This window comes from Polypterus senegalus, chromosome 9 (assembly GCF_016835505.1).
Source record: "Polypterus senegalus isolate Bchr_013 chromosome 9, ASM1683550v1, whole genome shotgun sequence".
Taxonomy (NCBI): domain Eukaryota; kingdom Metazoa; phylum Chordata; class Cladistia; order Polypteriformes; family Polypteridae; genus Polypterus; species Polypterus senegalus.
Window position 1 is genome coordinate 98711950 of NC_053162.1, and position 8137 is coordinate 98720086.

Genomic DNA, 8137 nt, shown 5'->3' on the forward strand with positions numbered 1-8137 from the left:
AAGTCTATGTGAATGTGCTGTGGTTGTAAAAAAAATATATATATTTTTTATTTATTTTTTTCCTTTTAAAGAAATTAATTTTGAAAAAAATAAGTGTTTTGTACATATTAAAATAAAAATAAATTTTATTTTGAAGGTTGAGTTTGTGGAACCTAAAGACAAAAGAATCATTTAAATTCTTTAAAGCGTTTTTCAGCTCTGATGCTTTTAAAAATATATAAATATTTGGCAAATACAAAAGGGCATTTCTAAATCATGTTTCCAGTTTTCTCCAGTAAGTAAATATTATTATTTTTATATGCCAAAGAACACTAATGCAAATTCAAGACTTTTTTTGCTAGAAATGTAACAGGTATTAAATTGTACTTTTTTGATTTTTTCCATGTGTCTGGCACAGCACACATTATGAGTGAGGGAAACACAAAATAATGTCAAATTGTGATCACCCAGAGGCAACAAAAACTCACCTTCCTTGAATTCTGGTGTTTCATCAACCCATTCTGATGGCAACATAAAAAATGTAAAATCCACTTTAGTGGACCTTAAAACTTGTATTTCAACTAAACTTCTATAAGAAATATAGATATAATGAAAAAAACAGAAGTGCACTCATACCTGAGTCACACTGGCATAGAGGTGAATTGGCCAGTGGGGAGTAATGTCCAGTCTAAACAACAGTGCAATTTGTGACATAGGTTGTTTTATCTGCAAGAGGGAGGAGTTGCCTTTATAGTCATCAACAATGTCTAGAATGACATCAAGGTGGCATAACACATGATGAAATGGGCACATTTTAATTATTATTTTTGTGAATTGTGACAATTCACACAAATGACAGAACAAAAATCAAAACTCACAAAGGAAAAAGTTAAAATCTCAAAGTCATTATGGGTTTAACTACATCGTTCTTAAAACTGTGTCTTCTAGGTGGAGTGGCTCTTCAAGGTAAAAAATAGTGCCTTCCCATTGTTACCTCTTTCTCTTTATCTATCTGTTGTAATCGTGCACCACAGAACACAAACCATTCTGGAGTATGGGACACCAACTGGGTGAAAACCCGGTTTAATTGAACCAAAGAACAGAGAAAAATGAGTACTCAAGAACAAAAACTGTTGGCTGCAGTAGCCCAGGGTAAGTACTCTGTTTGAGCTGGTAATAAATTTTATGGGAGCTCCATCTCGGTGCAAGTGCAGGTCTCACCAGATACTTCCTTCCGGTCAGCCGTTCAACTTTGTAGTGCCTGTCTGTAAGGGCCAGGACTTATCCCAAAAGTTTCAGGTGGAACTAAACATCCTCATTTGGTGGTTTCTCTGAGCTTTGAGTGAAAGAAAACAGGTTGTAAGAACTAGTGCTCCCTCTCATCCCTGAGTGATATCACTTACCTCATTTGAGCCCTGATGGTAAACCCCAGGCAAACATGCATGACACTATCTATTACTTTTGACCCTGGACTCCTTCTTCTAACAATCAATTTTTGTGCTTGATCACCTAACATTTTTAGATTCAATATGGGCTCTTAATTGAGGAGCCTTTAAGATATGTATTTATTATGGTGACAGTTTCAAACTCCTTCAGGAGGCACCTGCTATCTCTACACTCCTTTCAAAAGCCAGCCTCTGGGCTGCACCTCTCTTAAAGGGGCAACATGGTCCTATACATTCCCATTTGGGACTACGTGCCATTTAGCAGCCAGGAGTTTCCTTGATTTCTACCAGAATTTCTGGCATCTGTGTGTCTTTCTTCAGAATAGACAATATTCCATTGTTTACAAGGAAAACTCTTCCTGCTATCTGCTCTCCTTAAAAGGTCCAGTACTTCTGTCAATTACTAGATTGCCTACATTTTTGTATCACAGGGAACATTAAATTGAAACATTTATCTGAAGCCTTATCATCAATTTATTAACATTCTGTAAGGTCTAGGATCTACAGTAACACTTCTGTTGTGCCAAACAGTGAGTTTCATGATTCCTTGCACTCTTAGTTGTGACCAAGAGATAAAGATAGTACTATATACTCCACCTCTTGCAAAATCCAGTCTTATCTGGATGAGAATCATGATATCAGATTTGGAGGTGCTGATTCTCACACTGAGTACAAATAAAGAAAAAGGAAAAAGAAGGACAATATTAGATTAGATAAAGTGTATTAATCCCATGGGGAAATTCAAAAAGATATCAATATCATCCATGCAAATCAAAAATTTTCCCCTCAAGGTACATGCCTGAACTTTTATATCTTGCTCATAGAAGGAGAAGAAAGCTGTACCTTTGTACAAGTGCTATACCTGCTTTTAAACAAATACTCCACCCATCTATTATATTTTATTTGTTGTTTACCCTATGTAGTTTGTAGTGATGACTGAGACAATATCCTAATCTCAGGTTTTTGTGTAGAGTGGACATTTTGACAGAATGAAGCCAATGGTGACAACAGCCAACAATTTAAAAATGTCTATTGTGGCAAAGGTGCTATATAGGCATCGACCTGACACACACTGACAACAGAGGCAGGTAAAAATGAAACAAAAAGATTTATTTTCTTCAGCTGGGGGCCACATCTTCCCCGTGTCCCTCAGCTCTATCACAGTCCCAAAACACACAAAAGCTCAAAGCAAAAGACCACCACAAACACTTTTCTTACTCCTCCACTCCTCCAAGGCAGCTTCGTCGTCCTCCTCCCGACTCTGGCGCCCGGAGTGGTGACTGTCGGCTCCTTTTATAGCCCACCCGGAAGTGCTGCAGGTGCTCTTTGACCTACTTCCAGCTGCACCTCCGGGTGTGGCTGCGTTCCCGCCCAGATGGGCTTGTTAGGCTATGCAACTCCCCCTGGTGGTGACCCAAAAAATTAGCTCTGGTGTTCCAAAATATTGGCCCCAATGTAACTCTGGGGGGCTGCCACCAAGTGTTCCGGGGGACACAGTGTGCATCCCATGGCTGCTCCCCTTGATCTAGGGTCAAAGGGGTGTCTCGACTGGGCATTGGTCCCAGCCATCAGCCACACTATGAAAAAAAAATCATGTTACTTGTGTCATATAATCCACATGTTAATTCATTTATTCATATGCTCAAAATGTGTATAATGTGTTTTTTTGCTGAAATACTGGTAAATAAACTGTAAAATGAAAGGAGTGCACAACAGAAAAAGCACTTTCACATGGGTCACATTTCTGAATTGAAGACAGGAATCTTGACCAATGAATGAGGGGAGAGAGTCAGATCTTTAATTCAAAACTGCAACCCCCTGTGAAGGTCTCCTCTCTGTGGACAACTTTAATTTTCCAGAGCCAGAATGAAATCCATATTGCTTTCTTCTGAATCCAAGGTTCAGCAACAACATTACCAGGGATGATGAACAATGTAATTCTCATAAGGTACTGAATTGTACTTTTGTTTGCAAAGTTTATTTAATTGGCCTGCTCTGTGACAGATGACGTATAAAATAAAGATGGATTAGTAATGTAGTTCCCTCTGACTTTTTCTTTGAATATGCAGCTCAACATTCCAGTATGTCAATCTGATAGTGCTTTTTCATCTTTATACACAACTTTGAATAAAGGATGTCCTATTATTGTCATCATTCCTCAAGAGATGTCATCCACCCCATTCAGCCTTACCACAAATGCAGTGACTGGAGCCAAAAAAATACAGGAAATAAATACAAAAGATTTTGAAATAAATAATTACACACACACACACACACTTTTTGGGCATTTTTCAGCAATTTCCACCTGAAGGGGAAGGGGGTACCCCCAAAATAAAGCCTTATTATTCAAAGATTAAAGGCAGGACAGTCCACTGACTGATAACTGTTCAAATGTGATAGAATATGTGTTTATGTCAAATTCAAACATTCCTTTACTTAGAAACTGCTGCTAAACTAGGAAAAAAAAAACAGGCGCTAAACAGCAATATTCTCAAAGTTTAGTTTTCTGATACAGTATAACTCTGGTATAAGTAATGCCAGGACAGTTTTCACCTCTGAGGTGTTCCCAGACATGTCAACTGTACCTGTCTAAAGTTCCATGTTGATAACACAAGAAAATAAGTGGTTACAGCATTTGGCACCATGGGTCCCCATCCATTATCCAAAACCTTTCCAAACAGGGATCCAGATTCAGAACAATTTTATTGCACATAGAACAGTGAATCATATAACAACTCTGAACCAAATCTACTAATATACTTGGGGTACCCAAGTATCCCCTTATCCCACATACACATTTACATGAGGCTATTTACATTGTTTGCTCCTGCTTACAACAGTGTATTTTTTATTATGCATGCCATCAGCTGTGTCTCATTATTTCCATATATAGACATCTACATATAATTGGAGATGTCACAGTCACTGCCATCCAATGTTATAAAGTTTGTGTGTGACCTATTGAGTCACAATTAATGACCCAGAAATGTGAGGTGGTACTTGCCGAAGGTTGTCTCGAGACTCCTCTTATTTCGAGGATATCTTATCGTTGATGTAGCGTACAATAATGTGCTTGGACTTGTGTTGATTAGGAGAATCTACTGTGTATTACTTGTAGATAGCCACTGTTGTTTTGTGAAGTAATATGTGAGAGGACACAAAAAAATCAGAAGAGTGGTGTTTCCGGTTTTCAGCCTGTATCTCATGTTTGTTGGGGAAGGGGTCAAAGCATTGGTTGGAATCTATTGGTAGGGACTTTTGATTGATGTATAACACTTTGGTATTCTGCATAAGAGTCAGATTTTGCACCTACAGTACAGTATATATATTCTGTTGTGCCACCACATGCTCATTTTTATTTACTTTTCTGGTCATTGGCAGGAAACAGAGTGACCTAGTTGGCACCCCAATTTTTCTTTGGTTTTGTACTTTCTTATTTGCCTTCCACAATGTTTTGACCATATAATTGGTAAGATAAGAATACTGTCTGATAACAATAAGCTTAGTCCATAAGTAATCACAGAGCAATGTCCTTCTCCCTTTAGTCATTTTTCAATTGCTTTAAGTCACTGCTTGGAAAATCCTCAGTATACTGCAAGAGATTTAATGTTAACACTTACATTTGTAATGTTCTGCTACAGTGCACTTGCTTCTATCAAGCTATCAAGCAGCCTCATCCACAGATATAGTATTTAACTGTAGTCCAAAACCCACCTTTCGAACTCTCTATGCTGTGTATAATGAGAAAAAGACTCAGAAAAGGATGCCCTGATAAACTGCTCTGATGTCTGCGCTTAATCTGTAAAATTGTGTTGTGAGTTGTAACAGTGGCTCTGCATTTATCTACTCTTCTGTCCTTCCCATGCTCTTTGACTTTCACTTTCTCTACCATGTCTGCTCTGACTACTTTGGGCCATGCATTTTTAACATCAAAAATTGCATATGGTATTTATTTTATTTTTATTGTTATTCTTTATCTAAGGAGACTTACAAAGCAAACCATAATATATCCAGTATAAGTAATTTACAAGTGCAAAGTAATAGAAAATGTAACTCAATGTGGAACACATTTAAATGATTGAGAGAAGCTTGGGGATAAGAACTGAGAAGAATCATCCAGTTTCAGTATATCTGTCAAAAGGACGAACAGTTAGCAGAAGGGGTGAAGCAGAACTGACACTTCTGGATGGGATGCAAGGAGAGGTCAAAGAATGGAGACATAGATCTTGCATGAAACCATGGTCAGTGATGAGGAGATCGCCTCAGGCAGCACTTTGGTAAGGGTGACATTTTCATGAAACAAAATTTTTTCAAACATTACAAAATAATACAAAAAACTGTGAATGGTTATGAAATGTGATAATTGTATGCACATCCATTTCCTTATCAACAACTATGGGAAACATTTTGATTTTAATAGTTTTAAATTTTAAATAATGCATTTCACACAGCTTCACCACACCACAAGTTTCTGAGAATCAAAACGTTGCATACACATTTGAATGCTACATTTTGGAACTTGATATTGGCTTAGATCAGTGGTGGGCAAACTATGGCCCGCGGGCCACATCCGGCCCGTTGATCTTTTTAATACAGCACTTCGAAGATTGCTACAAAATTGCCCAAATCAAATCTATTCTAATAAAAGGCAAAGCCCTCACTGACTCACTCACTCACTGACTGACTCACTCACTCATCACTAATTCTCCAACTTCCCGTGTAGGTAGAAGGCTGAAATTTGGCAGGCTCATTCCTTATAGCTTACTTACAAAAGTTGGGCAGGTTTCATTTTGAAATTCTACGCATAATGGTCATAACTGGAACATATTTTTGTCCATATACTGTAATGGACTGAGTGGGTTGGAAAATGGATGGATGTGTGTGTGTATATATATATGTATTTCATTATATCTTTAACACACTACTTCTCCGCTGCGAAGCGCGGGTATTATGCTAGTCATATCATAATTATGACTGCATTCATTTGACCTTGTCCTGTAATGCCTGGCGTTCCACCAGGTGGTGCATTAGGCGCAGTGATACAGTGACTTGCTTTTGTGGAACCCGGGTTACTCTCTGTTACTACTCTGCTACTGCTCTGAATCTATCTGCAACAATGAGTGAACCAAAGAAAAGAAAAGTCGACAGTGAGTGCCGAGTAGGAACGGACAATTAAATACTTTTTCACTGAAGTCCGGTGAAAGGCTGTATGTCTTATTTGCCAAGAAACCATTGTGGTTTTAAAGGAAAACAACATCAGCCGTCACTTTTCAACCAAGCATGCTAATTACGCTAACAACCAGTCAACGCAAGAACGGACAGCTACCGCTCAAAGGTTGGCAGCTAGTTTGCAGGCTCAGCAAAACACCTTTATCCGACAAACTACCATCCAAGAATCAAGCACGAAGGCAAGTTATGTGCTGTCATTCAAATTAGCAAAGACCAGCAAGCCTTTCTCTGGAGGGGAGTTTCTCAAAGAGTGCACGGTAGAGACAGCAGGTATCTTGTGTCCTGAGAGCAACAACAAATTTGAAAAAATTAGCTTATCACGCAGGACAGTGACTCGCCGTGTTGAGCCAATTGACGAAGACTTAGCTAGCAAGTTAAACAAAAAAACGGAGTCATTTACATTATATTTTTTGGCACTGGACAAAAATAATGACATAAAGGACACCGCTCAGCTTCTATTTTTACCAGAGGGATTAATGACAATTTTGAGATAACGGAGGAGCTTTTGGCCATGGAATCCCTAAAAGGGAAAACGCGGGGAGAGGACTTGTATGACAGCGTGTCGGGGGTTATCAATAGGCACAAGCTACCTTAGAGTACGCTCGCCAATGTTACTACAGATGGATTGCCAAATCTGACTGGAAAAAATGTTGGGTTGCTCAAAAGAACCCAGGAGAGGGTAAAGGAGGACATCCCTGAGCAGGAGGTAATTTTCTTGCACTGCCTAATCCACCAGGAAGCACTGTGTAAATCCGTATTGAAGCTTGACTACGTAGTGAAGTCAGTTGTAAAACTCGTTAACTTTATTCAAGCGAGGGGACTTCAGCATCGTCAAGTTATTAAGTTTCTTGAAGAAATTGACGCTGATCACCAGGGGCCTCATGTATAAACAGTGCATACGCACAGAAATGTTGCGTAAGAACTTTTCCACATTCAAATCACGATGTATAAAACCTACACTTGGCTTAAAGCCACGCACTTTTCCACGGTACCTCATACCTTGTTGTACGCAAGTTCTCCGCTCGGCTTTGCAGACTGGCGGCACCCAGTGTCAAAGCAATGCTACTGTTCCTGTGTGGTTACTCCTTATTTTCCTGAAGCGGCTTTATAAATACACTGAAACTAACCGCATATTGTTTATTAGTGTAACGCATCTGATTGTAATTAACTTGTAACAATATAATGGTCCAGGGAATAGCCATAGTATTCCAAATACCATAACTACTTTAGCGTTGTAACTCTCACTGCACCTTCTTCTTCTTCTTTCAGCTTCCTCCCGTTAGGAGTTGCCACAGCGGATCATCTTTTTCCATATTACTCTCACTGCACGACTCGGAGTATTTATATCACTGTATCTGAGTGTGAATCACAGCAGCAGCTGATCGGAAAGAGAATTATCGGTATACAGCTTCAAGGAAACGCTGTCACAGCCACGGCAAAACGTTTCAAAGCCTTTCCTGTACAGTACGTTTTGAAGAATCGGC